The following is a 26,151-nucleotide window of genomic DNA, read 5'->3' on the forward strand; positions in this document are numbered from 1 at the left end:
AAAGACACGGGTGAGTAGATGAGGCAACGGGATCTTATGTAAATCCTCTTCTGGCTCCTTTCTTTTCTCAGTAAAATAGGACACAGATTCATCAGCTGAGAGTGAGGGTGAGGGAAAAGGGAAGGATTGAAGGGAGATGAAAAGATGTGAAACAGTTGCCTAGGAAAGTGGGGGAAAAGCCTGGAACAAAGCACTGCAATAGGTCCCCTGGGCAGCATAAGGGTCTGCGTGGGTCAGTGGTCATCTTTCTACTGTGAGTTGTGAGCATTGTGGGGGTGATGTCCATAAGTGTTCAGGGTCAAGGGAAGAAGAGGACAGAAGTGAGCAGTAATTTGAAAGTGAGCTAAGTCATTAAGATTTAAGACACAGAAGCAAATACAGGTCTATAGTTCAAATATGAAAGTTGCATGAAATCTTAAAGACAAAAAATTAGATACAATTTTAATATACCCTGAGAAATAAAATCAGGGAATTTTAGAACTTAAAATGAAAATGACCTTAGTGATTTTCTTGTCTGAATTCACTTTATAACATTTGAAAATCAAAGCCCTAGAATATTAAATGATTTGTCCAAGATCACAAACCTAGTTAGCTGCAGACACAAGTCTAAGACATTAGTTCTCAATCTTCATCCACCAGTCTGTCCTTCCTCATGTACTTGCAGGGAACAAAGAAATTTTAGGCAAGTCCCTTTTCCTTCATTGCATGTCCAGGCCTTCCTTTCTCTTAACTGTTCCATCAGTATTCTTCTATAACAAAGTCCCCTTGTTATTTCTCAGAGTCAACCAGCTTCCTTCCAGTGCCTCAGCCAAGCGTGTACTTCACTGAAGCTCCCAACCTAGTGCATTAGGCTGGGTGGAGAGCCGCATCTCAGCCAAGTGTGAGTTGGCTTCAACTAGGAGGAAGAAAGGGAGATTGTCTCACCAAAATCTCTAGACTCACCATGGTGTTCAGGTGCCAGAGCTAAATGCATGGCATTCTCTCAGTCCTGCTTTTCTTCTGGCCAGAGAAGAGCTTGAGACTTTTCAAGTTAAAAGCCGTATGTGCTCACTGGACTAAGAAATGTCAAGCCTCTGCATTAAGAAGAAAATGAATCTGAACCAGTAAGCTTGAGGATTGCCTGCAGCCTGTGTCCCATCTGAATACCATTTGAACACAACTGGTTAAAGTTCTTCAAGTGATGGCTTTTGTTATCTATAAAATTAAGACTAAACCAGAGATCAAGGAATTTCAACTGGAAGCTATATCCTGTCTCCAGTCTCCCATCTTGGTGTAATTTAAGTGAGTTACAGGCCCCTTTAAATTCACTTATTTAAAACAGATACTCATCCAAAGAGGCACTCTATAAACATTTGGCACATCTTGATGAGCACGTCAATTGTCCTTCAAAGGCAGTGGAAACAACCTCAAAACCAATTACTTTTGCTCTCCTCTAAGAAGTCCATTAATTGGAATGAGGGCCTGCCTCTGGCTGAGTGTGTCCTCTCCACTCTTTTATGTCTCAAAATTGTCCCTTCTGGGGAACAGTAGTACAGTTCCAGACAATCTTTTCAAATTTAGAAATCATTTAAATAGTATGGAGGTAAAGGATATTGAGGGGGACTAGGAGTTAACAATGTAACAAAGGGGATAGGGGCTTAAGTCTGTCTTCTCTTCTCCTGGTGGAAACAATTAAAAAATGGGTAGAAATCTACATGCCTTGGTATCTCCACATGCTGGATGAAATATTGGGAATAAAATCTCCTAAATAAAACAGACCTTTTAAATGGGGGCTATATACTCTGTAAAAGATTAAAACGGATTAATGGATTAATTGGTGGCAGACTCATCTTAGTCAATACATTACACACCAGTACTATAGGAGGAGAATCAAGACACAGCATATTTTAAAGAGTCAATCATGCAATCTATTTAGAGTATAATTTTGATTTTAGATATATCTATAGATCTATACCTTTATCTATAAATATATAATATACCTCCATAGCTTTTGATCAACAATTCTACATTTGTAAGGAAAATAACCATGGACAAGTAAACAGTTAGCTACAAAGATGACTATTACAGCATTGCTTATAATACAGTAATGAAAAAATTAAAAACCACATGATGTGATATTGGCACATTCATATTATGAATTATGTGCAACTAAAAGTGATCTTATAGAAGAATGACAAAAGATATTCTCCATATATTAAGTTTAAAAAGTAAGGTATTAAAACAGTATGCATGGCAAAACTTATACAGCATATATATCTGTGTGTGTTTATATATATATTCATAGAAAAGAGACTGGAGGGAAATCCACTTAGGTATTAATAGATGGGTGTCAGTATATATTCTTCCTTTGGCCACTTTTTTTACCATGCAAAGTGGAAGATGTGCTGCATTACCCAAAGCTATGTTCGCCAGGGGGATTTCTCCTCATATATCCACATACCAAACCAACACATCCACAACCACAGCTAAGCTTGGCTTTTTGCCTCTTTTGTCAGGTGGTCATAAGAGACTGTATGTAGCCCTAGGTGTGAGATGAGGAAGAGAAAACTGCAACAGTGGTGGGTGACATGGGAGTCTGGGCTACTTGCTCATGCAGCCTTGTTGTATCCTCTGGCCCTGCCCATGCTCAATCCCAGATGTGCCACTTCTGCATCTGGATTGCTATTGGGAATCCCAACATATGACTTAATGGGTCTGATAGAATTCAGGTAAGGTAGATGGTTCTGGTCAATGGTTACTCAAAGTTCCATGATTAGGTGCTCTGGGTTCTACTAGAACTCAGAAGCACACCAGGATCTAATTTTCAACTAGTATATAATTCTCCACTACAGATGGTATCACTATGTCATTGCTTCAGAGCCCTAGGTAGCTACATTGTCATGAACCCTGGAAGGTTTTACTGGTCCATCTCCTTCACCATAAATTTCAAAGCATAGCTAGGACTGTGCACCATATAGGTTGACCATTTTCTTGATGACATAAAGGCTTGGGTGTGGTGGCTAAGTTAACAAGCCTCTTCCAGATGGTTTTAACTCAAATAACACACTGGTAGAAGTGATCATGTCTGGCAATCAAGATGTTGCAAACATCAAGCCAAATCAGAAGTTGATGGTAGAATACAAGCCTTCTGAGGTATTTTGAGAAAGCATACATCACAATCAGTAGCAATGAGAGCAATAATAGCAGTAAAACAGTCATAATCACGAATTGAGCTATGTGCTTAGCGCATCACATTGTTTCATTATTTTATTTAATCCTCACAATAACCCTATGTGTGAAATAGGTATCATTTTTCTTACTTTTATAAAGCTAAAGAATAGGAATATTAAATAATTTGCCTAAGTCATACAGTAAGTGTGGCTTATCAGGGATTTAAAAGACAAATTCATCTGACTCTAAAGGCTAGGTTCTTTCCCACAGTATCATAACCATTCCCCAAATTATGCTATTCTGCCCATGAAATAATCCTTCAGCACTGCTATTGACTCTTGGTTATTTCTCAGGGAAAACAAGTAAATTTGGAAAGTTAGGTTGAGTTATATAGAATGTTTAACATTTCTTTATAGTGTTTCCAGATCCAAATCTACTTTAGACAGCCAAACATTTCTTCTAGCCAATGTTATTTTGTGACTGATTCCGAGCATGGCAAGATAATGTAGTGGCAATTTTATGAACCAGTGTTATGATTTCACTATAAAATTCATTTTATTGTACATATATTGGGCAGTGCCAGCTGCAGTATTAGTCAGGACAAGCTTAGTGCTAAAACAAATAATCCCGGCCGGGCGCGGTGGCTCACGCCTGTAATCCTAGCACTCTGGGAGGCCGAGGCGGGTGGATCGCTTGAGGTCAGGAGTTCGAGACCAGCCTGAGCGAGACCCCGTCTCTACTAAAAATAGAAAGGCATTATATGGACAACTAAAAATCTATATAGAAAAAATTAGCCGGGCATAGTGGTGCATGCCTGTAGTCCCAGCTACTCGGGAGGCTGAGGCAGTAGGATCGCTTAAGCCGAGGAGTCTGAGGTTGCTGTGAGCTAAGCTGACGCCACGGCACTCACTCTAGCCTGGGCAACAAAGTGAGACTCTGTCTCAACAAAAAAAAAAAAAAAAAAACAAATAATCCCCAAATCTCAGTGGCTTAATATAGTAAAAATTTAATTCTTACTGATGCAAATTTTTTTGAGCATATTCCTTGATAGGCATCTCTTCTGAGTAGCTCTTCTCCAAGTGATGACACAGGTATCTGGTCTCCTGTAATCTTGTGCAGGCATGATCTTCGTGCAGCCTCTCTAAGCTTGCCACGTAAAGCAAGGAGAATATGGGCGAAGCACATAGAATACTTAACCACCTTAGCCTAGAAGTGACATCATTTCCATTCATAACCCATTGGCCAGAACTTGTCACATGGCCATGCCAATCCTAAGGTTCGGCTGACATGAGCAGAGCACCGGCAACGGCTTGCACCAGCTCACGAGAACTGATGGTGCTCATCTCTCCCTGACTCTGATTGGCAACTTGAAATCAGACACAGTGGGAGTATCTACACCATGGGAATTGTCACTTACCAACATACTACTAGACTGGGCAGCACTATTATTATCCCTAACACATAAATGAGGAAACAGAGAGGCTTTTAACTTGCCCTAGTTAATGCTAAGCAGCAGATCTCAGATTTCAATCCAGGTAGATCCGATTCCCAAAGCACAGGCTCTCGATGCCATTGCTCTGCTGCCACCCACTCCAATGGTATTTAATGTAAAGACACAGCTGTAGTGGTAATTTTGGAACTTCTTAAGTATCATAATAACAGCAAAGTTTCCTTTATCCAATTAGTTAAGTTTTGCAGATTATATTTGTTTTCTATCATCTGTCATACATGACAAAATGTAAAGCCATTAATAAGCAAATGGAAAGGAATTTGCTGAGTTATATGGGTGCCTGATTATCACGTTATTAAAACAATACATGTCATAATATGTTATTGAGATACTAGTAGTAGCACCTTATGTTTACCACTATCAAAACTTGATAACTTAACCCAACAATGTAAATCCTTTACTCTTTAAATAAGAATCTTGTTTAAAGTTATACAGTACATATGATACATAATCAACAGTAATGCATCCTTTAAATGAGATATTTTTCATCATGTTCCTACAAAGTTTGGATTATGGTTGTTATTCAGGAATGTGTAAACTGTGGACTGGGGAGGGAGTTATCTTTCCTTTTGCTGGTTGTGAGGAAGACAGGATGTAATCTAACTTTATTTCTACTCCCAAAGATCAGCAAGTTTACAACTGCAAGCAAGGAAAGAATTTGGCCCCACTTAAAATGCCTGCAACTACTGATTTTGACTAAAAGCTAGGGGAAAAAGCTGCTTTGAGGGGATATAAAACTCCCCAAAAGGCCAGAGAATAGACTGTATTTCTTTTTCTTGCAGCTCACAAATATTCATAGTTTCAAGGATATTTGACAAATAAAAGAAAAAAGTACTAGACTCTTTTTCCCTATTCCCTAAAGTCAATGGGATAAACAGTTCCCAGCCACTCACTCACTTTCATGAACCTAAGGAAAAGAAGTTGTCTCTTTAAAAACAAGAGAGAGAGAAAAGAAAGGCAAAGTCTGAGATCCTGTGACTGTCCCCTCATGAAACCCTGCATATTCTAGGTTGATCCCATATCTCTAGTTGTGGGACAGAAGCAAAAATCTTATCCCTCTTTCTTCCCTTTCTCCCTCCCTTCATAACTTGGGGAAAAGACTCTTGTTACCAAACAACAGACCATAAGCAATGCTAGAAACAGGACAGAGAGCTAAGGGTCATCAGCACTCCTTGCTAATTACCCATCTTTTCCCCACTCTGCATTCTTAAAGGTTTCTTGAAATGAAAACAAAGGAATCCAACCAAAACCAACATTTTGATGAGTAAAGTGTAAATGAATGAGAAACAGATGGGCTTGATTTTCCCAGGAGTCTATAAATGAAGGGCAAGGTGCTCGGGGGCAAAATGCATTTGGGGCTTCACTGGCAAATCCTTTGCACTGTTAACAAACCCAAAATGCAGCCAAAGTTCACGCACCCACGTCTCCTCACGTTGGCAGGACTCAGAATGAAGAAGGATCTTGGTGCCAAAGGAATAGGCTTTGGAGACCCCCAGGACATTGTTCGGCACCTCACAAATCATATTTTATAGGTGCCAAAGGCAGTTGCAAATCTCACATGTGCAGCCAGAAGTTTTCATTCAAGAACCCAGCAATTTTGGCTTTGATCAGAAACCACAGATTGGTGTAAACATTTCTCTTGCCACGTTTTATGATATTTATGCTTTGCATGGATCTTCCTGGTCTTATGATCACAAAGTGTTCTGCAGGCATCTGCTGCCAAGTCATCTCCATCTTAGCCTTCAGGTGGAGAAACAAGGCACAAGGGCAGGGATGAGTGACATGCCAAAGGTCGTTCCCTAAATCAGAGGGGGTGAGCTCTTCTTTGTGCATCCAGGCCAAGCCTGCCTTCCTCACCGCTCCCCCTCCCCCCTTTTTGGGATTAGTGTCTCCCTGCTGTCTTCAAATCATGTATATATCAAGTTACAGCTCAGAAAGAATGCAATTTTGGTTTTTCATCTGGGGGGAAGAATAGGCCCCCAAACCACGGATTATTTGAAAACCATCCAAGTTGACTTTAAGATTTTTGAAAATAATTTATTTGGCAATCCTGAGACCCAAGACTGGCCATTTGGCCAAAGGAACATTCCCTTTAGTGCAAATACTACAATTAATGGGCCGCATCGTCCTCTGCTCTAGAGCAACATAAGCGGCCAGCTGCTGAGAACGCTGTGCGGTCTTCCAGTGTAAACGCCACTGATATCATCACCATCAGAAGGTCATAAAACTGATTGATTATAAACACAGCTCTCATTTGTTTACAGCTTAAATTTTTGGGTTCGGGGTAATTAGCACATTAGCCGTCTCTCAGGGTGAGGGCTCACAGGTGCTGGGAGAGAGAGCCTTCCAAGGGAAGTCAAACCAGAAGGGGACCACAAAACCTTTCTCAAAGCAATCACCGGCCTTTACCAGAAACAGACCGGGAAAATGCTGATTCTGCTGAGTGTGGGGTAGTTGGTAACACCTACGTGGGGTCATCCGTATAGGAGGGCATTTGACTTCCATGGAAATTTCTTCTAACACAAGGTAAGGTCAGAAAAATCTGAGACACGTCAGAAATGTGCGGGAGATGTCCTCTGTGAGGAGCCTGCAGCTGCTGGAGCCTTTTAAGATTCCTTCCCTTTCTCTCAGGTCAACAAAGACAGATAAAGATCACCCTTGCTAGTGGTAACTGGTACTTAGTTTCTTTTAGTTATAGGTAAAATAAACTCTTTTAGTCTTATAAAGATATTGCTTCAGACACTCACTTAGGGAAAGTGGCCAGCTCGGCTGTCTTCCCTGGATTTGATTCTCATCTTAGATCCTGCCCCTCCTGGGTTTGCTCTGCGCCTTCCACCATCAAGGCAGGTTTTATTTGGACAGCTGGGGCCATCGAATTGGTGCAGATCATCTAATTAGTCAACCAAGCCTCTTGGGTAAGTGCGTTTTCTATATTAGCCTCAGTGAGAACTCCAGAGAGACTGAAAAGTTTCATAAATCATTAAAAAGATACCCTTTTAAAGGATATGTGCCTGTGATTTTAGTTGTTAGATTAATCAGAGGACTAGCTTTTTTTTTTTTAAGTGTTTTACCCAATTCCTAAATCTTTTTACTCAGCATGAGATTCTTTTCAATATCTTAAGTGATGAACTATTAACAAGTCAAGGGCTCTGGAACTGAATATGGAACATTAAAGATTGTTCATCCCAGGCCACATTCATGGTCAGTAATTTGAATTCCATTTTTCATTCATAATTATTATTTTAATAATTAATACTCATATGGATTTTTATAGCTTTCAAAGTTCCTTTACCTATATTTATCTCTTTTGATCTTCACAGCAATGCCATGAGACTGGGCAAAGATCATGATATCTGCATTTCATATATTAGGAAACAGCCTCAGAAGGATTGACCTATCCCAGATGTCAAAGCAGTAAAGTGGTAAATCTTCTCATTTGAAATTCATTTTTTTGACCCACATCACACTATTTTGTGGGAGGTTTAATATGAAGGATATTCCTCTAAAGCCATTGTTTTGCATGCTTTCCAAGTTTTAGCCACTAGAATAAGAGAACTGGCAGCTAATTTCTTTGTGGTGCACAGAAGTACCTACAAATAATAATCAAGTGATCCTTAGGTATTTCAGCTATCTGTAAATATCCAGTGAATACACTGCAGACACATTGTGAAAGCGCTCAAATAGGGGCATGTACTTGCTTCTTTGAGTTGCTAAAGCTCACTTTATGTTGTACTGCAGTTTCCATTGGCATTGCATATTGATTTATTCCCCAATTTTTAAAAGATATGCTCAATATTTTTTTGACATTTCATTTCATTTACTTCACTTGCTGTAGTGATTACTGAGAGTTCACAGTAAAATGTTGGTATTCTTGAAACTTTAAGGGTAAAAAAAGTCAGATTAACTAATCAATACTTCCAGATACATTTGGCCTCTTCTCTTTAAGAAAATTCTAAGAATCAAAGAACAGGATTTGGAACAGCATTTCCCAATGGGAATATTTCCATTCCAAGCAAATGAAGATGGGTTTTGATGAATTCAATCATTCAACTTATTCGTATTCAGCTTCTGTCACATACCAGGCACTGTGCTAGGTTCTAGGGATGTCAGAGTGAACGAGAGAGAGAAAGCCCTGTTAACCTAGAGATTCCAGTCTAATAAAGAGCCTTCCTTGGGAAGGAAGCCTTTCCCAGCTGCCAAGTATGGGTTAGATGCCCTTCCTCTTTACCCTCATAACACCATGTACATATTATATTTCCTCACATTTACCACACCAAATAATAACTGTTAACTTTGTCTACTGGCCGTCTGTCTGTCCATTTTACTCATAGTCATGTTCCCAATCCTTGGCACCCTGACTGGCATATAGTAGGCTTAATAAAGGCTTGAATAAATAAATGGATCTTATTTCATTCTGGGTTAGAAACCCAAGTCAAATGAGAAAAAAGTATCTCATTTATCCAGCCTAGTGTGATGCCTTTAGCAGAGAAGACACTTTGTCAAAACTGACTTTCAAAATCAAACAGCCCTATCAAAAAGTGGGCAAAGGACGTGAATAGAAATTTTTCAAAAGAAGACAGAAGTATGGCCAATAAACATATGAAAAAAATGCTCAACATCTCTAATCATCAGGGAAATTCAAATCAAAACCACAATGAGATATCACTTAACTCCAGTGAAGAATGGCCTTTATCAAAAAGTCCCAAAACAATAAGTGTTGGCGTGGATGCGGAGAGACAGGAACACTCATACACTGCTGGTGGGACTGCAAACTAGTGCAACCTCTGTGGAAAGCAATATGGAGATACCTTAAACAGATACAAGTAGATCTACCATTTGATCCAGCAATTCCATTATTGGGCATCTACCCAAAAGAACAAAAGACATTCTATAAAAAAGACATCTGCACTCAAATGTTTACAGCAGCACAATTCATAATTGCAAAGATGTGGAAACAACCCAAATGCCCATCAATACATGAGTGGATTAATAAAATGTGGTTACAGAATGACCTTTTTTCCTTTGGGTATATGCCCAGTAATGGGATTGCTGGGTCAAATGGCAGGTCTACTTGAATCTGTTTAAGATACCTCCATAATGCTTTCCACAGGGGTTGTACTAGTTTGCAGTCCCACCAGCAGTGTATTAGCCTGGAGCTCTGACTTGGGGGGAAAGGCGGTACATGGGCAACGTATGTAACCTGCAATTCTGTATCCCCCATAACAATAAGATGAAATAAAAAAAAATGTGGTATATATATATATATATATATACACCATGGAGTACTACTCAGCTATAAGAAATAATGGTGATATAGTACCTCTTGTATTTTCCTGGATAGAGCTAGAACCCATTCTACTAAGTGAAGTACCCCCAAGAATGGAAAAATAAGCACCACATGTACTCACCATCAAATTGGTTTCACTGATCATCACCTAAGAGCACATTTAGGAATAACATTAATCGGGTGTCGGGCAGATGTGGTGGGGGAGGGGATGGGTGCATACATACATAACGAGTGCGATGCGCACTGTCTAGGGGATGGACATGCTTGAAGCTCTGATTTGAGGGGGAGGGGGTGCAAGGGCAATATACATAACCTAAACTTTTGTACCCCCTTAATATGCTGAAATTTTAAAAAAATGTAAAAAAAAATCTGACTTTCAGCATATGTTATGACATATAGAACATACTTTGTAGCTGGGGGAAATTGGGCACCATTACAACTCATTGATTGCTTTTTTAAAAAAAATTCCTCTCTACCTCCATTTACCCTCCTCTTTCTCCTAGGATCTCTGTACTTTTTCAGCTGTTGTCTTTAGCTACCTTTTACCCACTGCTTCATAGCCAACATTGTAGCTGTACCTTCTGGCCTTCACATGTCTAATCATTCTCATACTTCATCATCCTTTTAACTTTTTTTCACATTTCGTTTTAACTGTAGGAGAGTTCATTCTCAACAATAACAACTGCTAGAGAAGAGGTATTAGATAATCCCATTATAAAATATTAGGCAGAACTCAAATGAGCCTTAGGCTTTCCTAGTGAGTTCTTTGATGAAAATACAATGTAAATTCTTTAGTTAGAAAGTCCCATGAAGAACATGAGGTGTGGCTTGGGTTTGGGCCAGGTGAGCTACATAGACAGGTAGCAAGGAGAGATCTTGCTCCAGGTTTGAGCTTAGCTCTGCAGACCAGACCAGTTTTGTCAGGATATCTAGAACTGATAAGCCCTAAGGAGGTCAACTCATTCTAACCAATCCCAAAGAAGTCAAATGCCAATTACTTCTCACAGACTGGATTCTCAATTTTTCTATTTAGTTCATTTTTGTTTGTTTGTTTTCATTTATTTTTGCAGCCAGATATATATGAGAAGCTTAATCATAATCTGCTTTCTTGCTCAGCACAGAATTAAGGCAAGGGGAATTGGTTGGATTTGAGAGGCATTTATCCAAAATGAAAAAAAAAAGACACACACACACACACACACACACACACACGGCATAGGTCCTTGAAGCTAGTAGAGGGAAACAGCCATATAAACAAATATGTACCTCAAAAAGATGTTACAGATACTTTGAAGGAAATCCATGACAGATATTGAGTTCAAGTTTAGCTGCCTAGGGTGGGATGTGGATGGTTAAGAAAGGTTTGTTTCTTAGTGGCAATGACTTGAGTTGTATATATGAACCACACTAAAGCGGGAGGAAGGAGAACATTCCAGCTAGAAGTAATACTGTGAGCAAAGACTATCATTAAATAGTTTTATAAATTTGAAGATTTTCTATTTGTTTGTTCAAAAATTCAGAAAAAGATGCAGGTTGAACACAAGGAATAAATAATTAGTTAAGTTTTATACATGTTAAATTTCAAGTGTCTACGGAACATTTTAGCAGAAAGATTCATTAGGCAGCTAGATAATTGGTTTGGAGGTGGAGAGAGATTAGAGCAGGAAATAGAGATTTGTAAGTCATCAATACTCATGTTGAATTGCAGTCTTGGGAATGAATGAAATTGTTCCCAAAAGAGCATACATAATGAAAAGAGGGAGATGATTAGGAATTGTTTGAAAAAGTGACAATTGGGAAACAATATAAGAGGCAAACAAAAAAAGTTGTAGCCATGATGGAGGCCTAAAGGGATTCATAGTAAGTGGTTTGAGAACCAATAAAGGAGAGAGCTCTAAGGACAAAGATAAATACATAGAAAGGGCTACGAAGACAAGAACTGAGAAAGGCCTGTTGGATTTTGCTATAAATGGGTCATTAGGACCTTTGACAAAATGGTTTTAATAGAGTACTGTTAATAGAGCTCATGTTTGCAGGCTAAAGAGCAAATGCGAGGCACACAGGTGAGCAAAGGATGTGTAGTTATTCTTTCAGGAGCTCAGCTTTAAAGGAAATGAAAAGAGCATTAGCCAGAGAGTTAACATATTTTTTTCTTTTTCACCAGTTCTATTCAACATTGTATTGGCAGACCTACCCACTGGAATAAAGCAATGAAGAAAAAAGGGCCTAAATATGAAAAGAAAGAAGTAAAACTGTTCCTACTCACAAGTATGATTGTTTTTTTATAGAAAAACTTAGGCAAATCTACACAACTACTACACAATAATAAATGAATTTAGTAAGGTCACAGAATACAAGGTTAATATTAATATATAAAAATCAACTACATTCTTATATACTAGCAATAATAATTTGGGAAATTAAATTTTCTTAAAATCCTGATTTTAATAATATAAAAAACAAAAAGTACCTGGAAATAAGTCTAATGAAAGACATATAAGACCTCTACACTGAAAACTACAAAACATTGCTGAGAAATATTAGAAAAGTTCAAAATAAATGGAAAGATATACCATGCTTATGGGTTAAAAGACTCAAAACTGATAAGGTGGCAGTTCTCCCCAGGTTAGGCTATGGATTTAATGGAATTAAAATAAAAATCCCAGTATTTTTGTAGAAATTTCAAAATGGAAATGAAAAGGATCTAGAATATTCAAAGCATTTTTTTAAAAAAGCAAAGTAGGCCTAATATTCATTTCTAGGCTTACCTAAAGATGTAGTAATACAATAATAAAGACAATTTGGTACTGGTAAAAATGATGAACATATAGAGATCAATGTGACAGAATAAAGAGTCCAGAAATAGAGCCATAAATATACAGTCAATTGATTTATGATAAAGGTAGTAAGGCAATTGAATTGAGAAAGGAAAGTCTTTTCAACATACAGTATTGGGTGAACAGGATATATTTTGGGAAATAAAAAGCAAATATTTACCTCATACAACACATAAAAATTAACTTAAAATAGATCAATGACTTATCTGTAAAGCCTAAAACTATAAAACTTCAAGAAGAAGTTTCATAAAACTTTTAGACGAAAACACATGGGAAAAGTTTGGTAAACTTAGGGCAAGAAAAAATTTTTTAGATGTAACACAAAAAACACAAAGCATTGAAGGAATAAATTGATATACTGGACTTCATCAAAATTAAAACATTTTGCTTTTTGAAAGACACCAGTAAGAAAACAAAAAAGCCACAATTAGGGAGAAAATGTATACAACCCAGATATCAGACAAAGGACTTATATCTAGAATATATAAAGAATTCTCACAACTTAATAATAAGATAGCAAATAACCCATTTTTTTTAATGAAAAACTATTTGAAAAGATACTTCACAAAAAGAAGATACAAAGTGGCCAATAAGAACATAAAAACATGCTCAGTGTCATTAGTTATCAGGTAAATGCTCAGACATATCTAAAACCAAAAATAAATGCAGCTTAGATGTTCAAGCTAAGGAATCAAGTAATACCTAATACCTAAAAATGCTAAATAACAGTAACAGTTCTCTTGGTTGCCAGCAATAAAACCCAATTCTTGGCACTTTGCACTAAAAGGTATTAATGAAAAGATTCTAGTAGCATGTAAAAGTAAAGGAAGAAGTGAACAATAAGAATTGGAGAAAGACAGGACCTGGGAAACCTCAGAGACCTCAGTCACAAGAACTCTTGGACCCCCATGTCTGGTAAGATATAGATTAAACAAACTCAGTTTATCCTATACTGACACAACACTAAATATTTCTGTGACCGCTGGTCACCAAAATGTGTGGAGTTTTCTTCTAGCAACCGATCAATTCTTCAGCTGGATGTCCTCTAATTCAATTCAATTCTGACACTATCTATAATACTTAGAGATAGCATCAGATCCCATAGGTTGAGGGTTCAGGCCCACAAGACTGTCCCTACTTTTGATGCCAATCGCAAGCTCCGGGTTGTTTTACCTGTGCTTCTGACTGACCAGCTATAAATTGGGGTTCCCATGACCCCCTCCTTGAGTTTGATTAATTTGCTAGAGCAGTTCACAGAACTCAGGGAAACAGTTTACTTACATTTACTGGTTTATGATAAAGGATATTACAAATATAGATGAAGAGATGGAAGAGATGCATAGGGTGAGGTGTGTGGGAAGAGGCTCAGAGCTTCCATGCCCTCCTTGGGTGTGCCACCCTCCAGGAACCTTCACATGTTCAGCTACTTGAAAGCTCCCCGAACCCAGTTCTTTTGGGTCTTTATGGAAGCTTCATTATGTAGACATGATTGATTAAATCATTGGCTATTGCTGATAAAGTTTACCTTCAGCACCTCTGTCCTCCCTAGAGGTTGACCAGCCCCCATCCTGAAGCTATCTAGAGTTGACAGCCACCAGTCAACTCATTAACATGCAAAAAGACACTTATCACTTTGATGATTCTAAGGATTTTAGGAGTTGTATGGCAGGAAACTGGACAAAGACCAAATATATATTTCACAATATCAAAATATCTTTGGGGTATTGTCATAGAAATGACTGATTCAACAGCCATCAGTGTCACTCTGGTAAATATCCAAATTCCTGGGAAGGAATGTATGATTGTCCTATTTTTGGTGGCATATCCATCCTTCGCTGAGTAGGGAAGGCAAGGAAAGTGGATACTCAAGTTGTTAGCCCCCACCAACACCACATTAAATGAGAACGGAAAGTGGTGTACAATTACTCAAAATAGAGGGAAGAAATTCTGGGTAGCCAAAAAGAAGAGATGTCCCTAAGAAGACACAATAAGCTTTCCATCTTTAAGAAGCCCACTGTACTTAGGGTTGTTACACAAGGTAAATGTGCAGTGTTGGGTGGCTCTTATCTGGGGATTACTTTGTGGCCTTACACACCCTTCCCAGGATAAAAACCTTCATCTCTAATCCTGAACCACCTTTATATGTTTCCTAAATAGTGCATAATTATTCTTTCTACAGGCTATTTTCTTTGAGTTGTAGTCAGCCACAATGGTAAAAGCAGGTGTTAGTCACTTCTTCCACAGTCTTCACCCCAGCTTCTCAGGTCCTACAGCTATTGGTTTCTCCTAAACTAAATCATCCTAGTATTTCCCCAACCACTGTGCCAGTTTCCCTCTCTTCTTCTTCAACAGACTCTAAGCTGCATGATTCCAGCTGTTTCATCTTCACATGGCATGATTTCCTTCTGTTTTTTAATATAATTCATTTGTTCATTCATTATTCATTTAAATCTAATGAACACCTCTGTCAAAGTTGATTCTAATCCTGTTTGTTTTGCTTTTTGTCTGACTTGTAAATCAGTAAATTCCAGGTCTGTTTCACTCACCATTGTATCTCCAGCTCCTACCATTTTTTTCCATAGGAAAAAAAATGAACACTTAAAGGAAATGGTTCTACAGGCATACAACAAATAAAGAAACATTTATTCAAGAAAACCTTCTACTTTCTGCCCAACTCCCACTCATGGAATGGAGAGCATGGTGCCACTGAGAACACTGGGGCCTTGAATGTCCTTGTTGTAGTTCATGGGGTTCCATACCAAGGGAGGCAAGCTGAGGACACTGGGGGTTGCTGCCTCCATCCATTCAGTACTCAGCTCCAAAAGTGAGGCTGTCACTCAGACAGACGTACATCGTTGTCCCTCCCCCAACACAAGAACAGGGCCATGGCTCAGAGATTTTTGCCTGGGAGAAGCAAATCCTGGGAGCTCCAAATCCCTATTCCAAGGAATTTACTTCACTTGTAACAAAATGTGGAGAAGTTAAGCTCTAAGGGCACGCTCAAAAATCGTGGAAGTTGTGGTGAAAGGAAATTGGAAAGAGGTTGATAGATTCATTGGAAATATAGGCTAAATTGTAGGTGGCTATTTTGCTGGAGAGAACTGGGAAAACAGACAGCTGGGAAGAACTGGAGTCAGAACAAATCTCAAATACTTCCCTCTGCAACTATATCTTCAAAGAAGCCTGATTTAATTGAATTAGTTTATGAAGCAATATATGCCTCCGGATATTGTTGAAAACAATGGAGCAATCAGCTGGCAATTAGTGGTGCTTAATAGCTGGGTGTGGTCAGGGAAAGAGACTATCAAAGACAGCCTTGCCAAAACCACTTTCATCACTGGGTGACTGTGGGCATACTCAAGGCTGTGCCCCTGAGGAGCAACATCACAGGCTTTACACTGTGAGGGGGAAATAGACTTCACAAAAGTAAGCTGGACAGTCACTAAACTAATAAACAAGCAAATAATAGTAACAAGCCCCAGAATGGGGAATAAGTACCCAGAGTTGCTACAATATATTATCTAATATGTCCAATTTCCATTTTAAAAAATGGAACATGTAAAGAAACAGGAAAGTGTGATTCATATACCAGAAAAAAAGCAGGAAACAGAAACTGCCTGTGAGAGCAACCAGATGTTGGGTTTAACAGACAATGACTTCAAAGTAGCCATTATAATATGTTCAGAAAACCAAAGGAAATCATAATTAGGGAAGTAAAGTAAGGTATGATGACAATGTTGCATCAAATAAAGAATATCAATAAAGAAATAGAAGTTATAGGTAAAAAACCAATGGAAATGCTGGAGTTGAAACGTACAATAACTGAGATTTAAAAATTCACTGGAGGAGCTCAACAAACTAGATTTGAACTGGCAGAAGAAAGAATTAGCAAATTTAGGGTAAATTGATAGAAATTATACAATCTGAGGCACAGAGAGAAAAAAGAATGAAGAAAACAAATAGACCCTCAGAAGATGTGAGACACCATTAACAATATCAGTATACTCATAATGTGAGTGTCAGAAAGAGAGGAGAAACAGAAAGGTAAGAAAAAATATTCAAAGGAATAATACCTGAAAACTTCCCAAGTTTATTGAAAAACATTAATCTACACATTCAGGAAGCCCAGTGAAATCCAAGTAGGATAAACACAAAGGGATCCACAAATTGACATATTGTAGTAAAAATGCTGAAAGCCAAAGACAATGAGAAAATCTTGAAAGCAGAAAGCAAAAAATAACTCATTCACATACAAGGGAACTCCAATAAGGTTAACAGCTGATGTCCTGTCAGGAACAATGGACTCTAGAAGGTAGTGGGATAACATATTTAAAGTGCTCAAACAAGAAAACTGTCAGCCAAAAATCCTACATCTCATATAACCATCTTTCAAAATGAAGGCAGAATAAATTCCCAGGTAAACAAAAACTGAATCTGTTGCTAGCAGACATGACTTACAAGAAATATTAAAGAAATTTCTTCAGATTGAAAGCTCCAGACAGTAACCTACACATCAAAGAAAAAAAAACCCACCTGTAAAGGTAATTATGTAATTACAAAAGACAGTATAAACGCATATGTTTTCTCCTTCTCTTAATTGATTTAAAAAATAACTGTATAAAACAGTTTGTATAAAAAACTCAAATGTATTTTTAGGCCAAGACATATAGAAATGTAATAAATTTGCCAATACCTGCACAAAGGAGGTAGATGGGAGCAAAACTCTATCAGACTAAAGCAGTGACTACAGATGGTAACTTGGATCTACAGAAACAAAGAACGAGAATCAGAAATGATAAATAAGAAGGCTAATATAACAAAAGCTATAAATACATACTTGCTCTTTCTTCTCTCAGCTTCCTTAAAAGTCATCAAATTAACAAAAAGAGGAAAAACAGAATAGAGCTAAATAATATTTCTATATCTCACTGGAATTAAGTTAGTATAAATCTAAAGTAGATTCTGACAAGCTAAGATGTATATGGCAAACATTAGAGCACCCTCTAAGGAAATAACTCAAAAAATGGTGAAAAAAAAATCAAGAATTAAAATGCTACATTATAAAATATTCACTTAATGTAAAAGAAAGCAGTAAAGGAGAAATTGAGGGAAAATTTATAGCTGTAAATACCTAAATTAAAAAACAAAAAAAGATCTCAAATCAATAACCTAGCCTTTTACCTTAAGACACTGGAAAAAGAAGAGCAAACTAAATCTAAAGCAAGTAGAAGGAAGGAACTAATAAAGATCAAAGTGGAAATTAATGAAACAGAAAATAGAAAAAATAGATAAAATAAATGAAACTAAAGGCTCATTCTTTGACTAGATTAACAAAATTAACAAACCTCTAGCTAGATTGGGAAAAAAAATAGAGAAAACTCAAATTACTAGAATCAGAAATGAAGAAGAGAAGGCATTATAACTGACTTTATATAAAAAGAATTATATAGGAATACTATGAACAATTGCATGCTAATAAATCAGACAACTTAGATGGAATAGAAAAATTCCTAGAAAGACACAAACTACTGAAACTGAGTCAAGAAAAAATAGACAATACGAACATGCCTATAATGAGAGATTGAATTAGTAATTTAAAAATTATACACAAAGAAAAGCCTAGGCCCAGACGGCTTCACTGTTATATTTTACCAAACACTTACAAGAAGAATTAACAAAAATTCTTCAGAAACTACAAAGTTTTCAAAACATACAAGAGGAAGGAACACTTTCAAACTCACTCTATGAGGACAAAACCCTCAATTACCTTGAAACCAAAACCAGGCAAAGATATCACAGAAAAGAAAACTACAGACCAATATCTCTTATGAATATGGACATAAAACTCATCAACAAAATACTAGAAAACTGAATCCAGCATGATATAAAAATATTATAAACCATGACTAATTAGAATTTAGCTCAGGATGCAAGGTTGGTTTAACATCTAAAAATCAATTAATGTAATACACCATGTAAACAGGATAAAAAACAAAAAACACACAATCATCTCAATAGACAAAGTAAAAGCATTTGACAAAATCCCAACCCCTTTCATGATAAAAAACATTCAAAAAACAAGGAATAGAAGGAAACTTTCTCAACTTGATAAAGGACACCTACAAAAACACACAGCAAGTATCTTACTTAATGGTAAAAAGATTGGGTGCTTTCTCCCTAAGTTCAGGGATAAGACAAGGATGTCCACTCTCATTACATCCATTCAACACTGTCCTGGAGATTTGAACTAGGGTAATTAGGCAAGAAAAAGAAATAAAAGACATCCAGACTGGAAAGGAAAAAGCAAAACTATCACTGTTTGCAGATGGCATGATCTTGTTTATAGAAAGTCCTGAGGAATCTACTAAAATACTACTAGAATAATAAATGACTTACTAAATCTTAACAAAGGTTATAAGATACAAGATCAATATATAAAAATCAATTGTATTTCTATACAGTTGTAATGAAGAATCCAAAAATGAAATTAAAAAATAATTTCATTTATAATAGCATCAAAAATAAATTATTTATGAATAAATTTAACAAAGGAAGTGTAAAACTTATACTCTGAAAACTACAAATAACTGTAGTTAAAAGAAATTAAAGATGTAAATAAATGAAAACATGCTATCTTCAAGGATCAGAAGGCTTAATATTGTTAAGATGCCAATACTGCCCAAATGAATCCCAAATTAATATATTTAACACAATCAGAATTCCAAATGGCTTCATTGTAGAAATTGACAAGCTGATCCTAAAATTCATATGGAATTGCAAGGGACCCAGAATAGCCAAAACAATGTTGAAGGAGATGAACAAAGTTCAAGAACTCACATTTTTTAATTTCAAAACTTACTTCAAAACCACAGTAATCAAGACACTTTGGTTTTGACATAAGATAGACACATAGATCAATGGAATAGAACTGAGAGTCCAAAACTAAACCCATGGGTCTATGATCAACTAATTTTTGACAAGTGCACCAAGATCATTTCATAGAGAAAAGAATAGTCTTTTCAAAAATGATGGTGGGTCTCTAAGACTCTTTAGTGCTGCTATAACAAAATACCACAGACTAAAGAATGGAAATTTATTTCTCACAGTTCTGGAGGCTGGGAAGTTCAAGATCAAGGTGCCAGAAGGTTTGGTTATCTGGGGAGGATCCAGTCTCTCCCTGAACAATGTGTCCTCCAATGAGGAAGAATGCTGTCTCACATAGCAGAAGGTAGAAGGACAAAAAAGGATGAACTCCTTCTAACAAGCACTTTTATAACAGCATTAATCCACTTATGAGGGTGGAGCCCTCATGACCTAAACACCTCCCAAAAGGCCCTACCTCCCAACACTGTTGCATTGGGGATTGAGTTTCTAACACATGAATTTTGGGGAACACATTCAGACCCTGACACTGGAACAACTGGATAATAATATGCAAAAGAATGAAACTGGACCCTGACCTCACACCATATATAAAAATTAACTCAAAAATATCAAAGACCTAAATGTAAGAACAAAACCCATAAAATTCCAACAAGAAAACATAGGTATAAATCTGCATTACTTTGGATTAGAAAATGGTTTCTTAATTATGGCACAAAAAGCACAAACACCAAAAGAAAAAAGAGGTAAATTGGAATTCATTGAAATTAAAAACTTCTATGCTTTGAAGGACATTCTCAAGAAAGTAAAAAGACACCCTACAGAGTAGGGGAAAATATTTGCAAATCATATATCTTATCAGGGTCTTGTATCCAGAATATATAAAGGCCTTTCAAAATTCAATAATAAAAAGAGAAGTAACCCAATTAAAAGTGGTTGCAAGGGATATGAATAAACATTTCTTCAAAGAAGATATACTAATGATCAATAAACATATGAAAAGATGATTAACATTATTAGTCATCAGGAAAATGCAACTCAAAACCATGAGATACTATTTCTTACCCATTAGAATGGCTATAACAAAAAAAGACAGATAAAAACAAGAGCTGGCAAGGATGTGGAGAAATCAGAACACTCACACATTGCTGGGAGGAATCAAGAGGGTGCAGCCACTTTAGAAAGCAGTGTGTCAGGACCATAAACTGTTAAACACAGTTACCATTGACTCAGAAATTCCACTCCTAGGTATATATCAAGATAAATGAAAACATATGTCCACATAAAAACTTGCACAAAATGTTTATAGAAGCATTACTCATGATAGTCAAAAGGTGCAAACAACCTAAATGTACATAAACTGGTTAAAGAATAAACAAAATGTGGTAAATTCATACAATGGAATATTATTCAGCCATAAAAAGCTGTTATAAAAAATAATATGCATATGTTATTTTAGGAAAAGGGAACAAGGGATTTACAAATACTTCTATTTTACCTCCTGTCTTTTTAAAGGGACATCAGAATCCTTATAAAAATTTTGAAATGAGAAGTGAAAATGAGCATATCTTAAATAAATTTAAACAAGGTAGAAACTTGTTTTTTCAAAATACATTTTTCTGAATCTGCTATTCTATCTTGATCATAACAAGCATCCTTCCCAGGGAGGCTACTCCAGAAGATCCTGGGTCACATGCTGCCATTCACATACCTCATAATGCTGTACCATTATCTAAAATTATCTCACTTATTTACTTGTTTATCGTCTGTTTCTCTACATAAAAATAAAAATTCCATGTTCACTACTGATTATAACTCCAGGGTCTGTGCTACTCAAAGTGTGGCCCGAGGATGGTGCCAGTCCATGAGTGGTGCTACCAGTCCACGATGAGCTAAGTAGAGAAACCATGTAGCAACTGATTTTATGTCTGCTGAATCTAATAATGGAAAAAACTAGACTTCTATTTTGTATATATTTGGTTTATTTTTCTAGTAATTTGTTTTTATAGGATTTTGTTTTCAAGTATCAAGTTATGATAGATTTAAACTTTTAAAAAACAGAACTGGTCCTTTTCACCACAAATGGTTTGAGAAGCACTGCTTTAGGTGACTATCAAACTTTTTGCTTCCCTTCCCTAATGAAGAAGTATCCATAAACCCAGGGATTGCACTTCCCAGTCTCCTTGCATGGAGGTGAGGGAAAACACTTGTCCTCAGAAAGAGAATGTGAGCAAAAGTGATGCTGTGTCCCTCCTGAAATGTGAATGAGGGGCTCTGACCCTTAACTGTGATGGTAAATTTTATGTGTCCACTTGATTGGGTTAAGGGATACTCAGATTGCAGGTAAACCATTATTTCTGGGTGTGTTTGTGAAAGTATTTCAGGAAAAGATTGGCATTTTGAATCAGCAGGATGGATAAGGATCTACCAAGGGCAGGGGTGGAGCACAATGGCCAAATAGAAACCTCCAGTGATTGTCCCTCCACATGAACCCCTAATTAAATAACTAACTTGGAAGCAACCACCTTCAGAAGAACCAAAAGTCAGGTGAGCAATCATACTACCTGGTTTTAACACTGTATCAAAGAGGCACTGAAGAGGGCAGAAAAGATAATTTTGTATTGGCTATGCCACCCCTCCTTCATCCCTTGGTAGTACCATGCCATCACACTGAGAGGAGAGAGAATCTGTGTGTACGGGAGAGAGAAAGTAAAGTGATTGTGGGGCTTTTCATTGAAACTCAGGGTCGCCTGGAACAGGGCAACACAGCACAGGGCAGAATTCTGCCTGTGCCCACAGAGGGAGCATTTAGACCACCTTGGCCAGAGGGAAATCCTCCACCCGGAAATCTGAGTTCTGGCCAGCCCCATCACCAACTAACAAAAAGCAGCCTCAGGCTTGGACTAAATTTGTATGGCAGTCAGACCACAAAGGCTGCAGTTCTTGGGCAATTTCTGCAGCTGTGCTGGCTTGGAGCCAGTGGACTTGGGGTGCACATGACCCAGTAAGGCACCAACTGTGGTGGCCAGGCCTGTGTCACCACTCCCCGGAATTCAGGCAGTAGGGAGAGTCTCCTGCCACTTGGGGAGAGAAAAGGAAAGAGTTCAGAGGACTTTGTTTTGCAACTTGGGTACCAGCTCAGCCATAGTAAAATAAAGTACCAACTAGGCTCTTGAAGCCCCTGAGACCAGGCCTTAGCTCCTGGCTGGCATTTCTGGACCAACCTTGGGCCAGATATAAATAAGCTACCATGAAGGGAAGAACCCAGTCCTGGTAGGATTCAACACCTGCTGACTAAAGAGCCCTAGGCCTTTGAATAAACATCAGAGGTAGCCAGGCAACAGTCACCACTGGCTTTGGGTGAGACCAGGTATGACCTGGCACTTGTGACCATGAGGGAGTGCCCACATCATTCATCCCCCAACTCTAGCATCCCAGCACAGAGACTGAGGGAAGAGAGTGAGAGATTTCCTGGTAATCCAGGGAATTTTCCCATGTCTTACCCAAGTCCACCAATGCAATACCACCAGAAGTCTGCAAAAGTCACAGCATTATTGAGCTTGGGGCATGCCCAGGGCTGGTATGGCTACAGTGACCAAAGACTTAGATCACAACACCCAATTCCCTTTGAATATCTGGAAAGCCTTCTTAAGAAGGATGGGTTCAAACAAGCCCAGACTGCGAAGATTATAATAAACATCTAACTCTTCAATGCCTAGATATTGACAAACATCCACAAGCATCAAGAACTATCAGGAAAACATGACCTCACCAAATGAACTAAATAAAGTACCAGTGACCAATGCTGGAGTGATGGAGATATAAGACCTTTCAGGGAGAGATTTCTAAAAGCTGCCCTGAAGAAGCTCAATGAACTTCAAGACATACAGAAAAGGAATTCAGAAGCCTATCAGAGAAATTTAACAAAGAGATTGAAATAATAATAAAAAAAATCAAGCAGAAATTCTGGAGCTTAAGAATTCAATTGACAAACTGAGAAATGCATCAGTCTCTCAGAAGAGACTGATGGGGAATTGACCAAACAGAAGAAAGAATTAGTGACTTTTAAGACAGGCCATTTGAAAGTACACACTCAGAAGAGAAAAAAGAGTAAAAAAGAATGAAGCACACCTAAAAGACCTAGAAAGTAGCCTTAAAAGGGAAAATCTAAGCGTTATTGGCCTTAAAGAGGTGGTGCAGACAGAAAGAGAAAGATAGATAGATTGGGGTAGAAAGTTTATTCAAAGAAATAATAAAAGAGAACATTCCAAACCTAGAGAAAGATATCAAGATTCAGTAAAGAGACTGTCATAGAACACCAAGCAGATTTAACCCAAACAAAATCACCTCAAGGCATTTAATAATCAAGTTCCCAAAGGTTATAGATAAAGAAAAGGTCCTAAGGGAGGCTAGAAAACGAAAAAAAAAAAAAAAATGACATATAAAGGAGCTCTGATATATCTGGCAACAGACTGCTCAGTAGAAATCTTACAGGCCAGGAGAGAGTGGTATGACATATTCAAAATACCAAAGGGAAAAAGCCCTAGAATATTATATCCTGCAAAAATATCCTTCAAACGTGAAGGAGAAATAAAGACTTTCCCAGATAAACAAAAGCTGAGGGATTTCATCAACACCAAAACTGTCCCACAAGAAATGCTAAAAGGAGTTCTTCAATCTGAAAGAAAAGGATGTTAATGAACAATAAGAAATCATCTGAAGGTATACAACACACTGGCAACAGTACACAAATACAGAGTAATCTATTGCTGTAATTGTGGTGTAGGAAGACTAAAAGGCAAACCTATCAAAAATAACTACAACTTTTTGAGAGATATACAGTGTAAAAAGATATGGATGGAAACAACAAAAAGTTAAAAACCACAGGGAATGGAGTTAAAGGGTAGAATTTCTGTCAGATTTTTCTTTGCTTGTTTATTTGTTTGTTTATTTGTTTTAGGCAGAGTTGTCATATGTTTAAAATAATTGGTTATAAATTTTTTTTGCAAGCCTCATGCATGGTAACTCCAAATCAAAAAACCTACAACAGATACATAAAAAGTAAAAAACAAAAAATTAAAATACACTACCAGGGAAAATCAATTTTAACAAAGGAAGACAGGAATTAAGTAAAAAAGAAAGGGAGGACCACAAAACAACCAGAAATCAGATAACAATATGGCAGTAGTAAGTCCTTACCTATCAAGAATTAACACTGAATGTAAATGAACTAAACTCTCCAATCAAAAGACATGAGAGGCTGAATGGATTAAAAAAAACAAGAGACAACTATATATTGTCTGCAAGAAATACACTTCACCTATAAAGACACACATAGACTGAAATTAAAGGGATGAAAAAAGATATTCCACACAAATGGAAACCAAAACAGAGCAGAAGAAGCTATACTTCTACCAGATAGAATAGATTTCAAGACAAAAACTGTAAAAAGAGACAAAAAAGGTCATTCTACAATGATAAAGGAGTCAATTCAACAAGAGAATATAACAGTTCTAAATATATATGCACTCAACACTGGAGCACCCAAATATATAAAGCAAATATTATCAGAGCTATAAAGAGAGATAGACCCTAATATTGTAATCACTGGAGACCTCAACACTCCATTTTTAGTGTTGGACAGATCCTGACAGAAAATCAACAAAGAAACATTGGACTTAATGCACACTATAGACCAAATGGACCTAATAGATATTTACAGAACATTTCATTCAACAACTGCAGAATACACATTCTTCTCCTCAGCTCATGGATCACTCTCAAGGGTAGATCATATGTTGGCCCACAAAACAAGTCTTAAAAAATTCAAAAGAATTGAAATCATACCAAATATTTTCTGTGACCACAATGGAGTAAAACTAGAAATTGATAACAAAAGGAACATTGGAAATTATACAAACACATGGAAATTATATAATACACTCAATGACCAGTGGGTCAATGAAAAAATTAAGAAGGAAATTTTAAAATTTCTCAAAACAAATGAAAATGAATACACAACATATCAAAACCTATGGGATACAGCAAAAACAGTAAGAAGAAAGTTTATAGTATTAAGTGCCTACATAAAAAAAGTAGAAAAGCTTCAACCTAATGATGTATCTCAAAGAACTAGAAAAACAAGAACAAAACAGACCCATTAGTAGAAATTAGTAGAAGAAATAATAAAGATCAGAGAAGAAATAAATGAAATTGAAACAAAAAAAATACAAAAGATGAAAAAAAAGTTGGTTTTTTTGAAAGACAAACAAAATTGACGTACTTTTTGCCAGACTACCTAAGAAAAAAAGAGAGAGGACCCAAATAAATAAAATCAGATATGAAAAAGGAGACATTAAAACTGATATGGCAGAAATCCAAAGGATCATTAGAGACTACTATGAGCAACTATATGCCAATAAACTGGAAAACCTAGAAGAAACTGATAAGTTTGTAGATACATACAATCTACCAAGATTGAACCA

The sequence above is a fragment of the Eulemur rufifrons genome, chromosome 2 (genome assembly GCF_041146395.1).
Source record: "Eulemur rufifrons isolate Redbay chromosome 2, OSU_ERuf_1, whole genome shotgun sequence".
NCBI classification, from domain to species: Eukaryota; Metazoa; Chordata; class Mammalia; order Primates; family Lemuridae; genus Eulemur; species Eulemur rufifrons.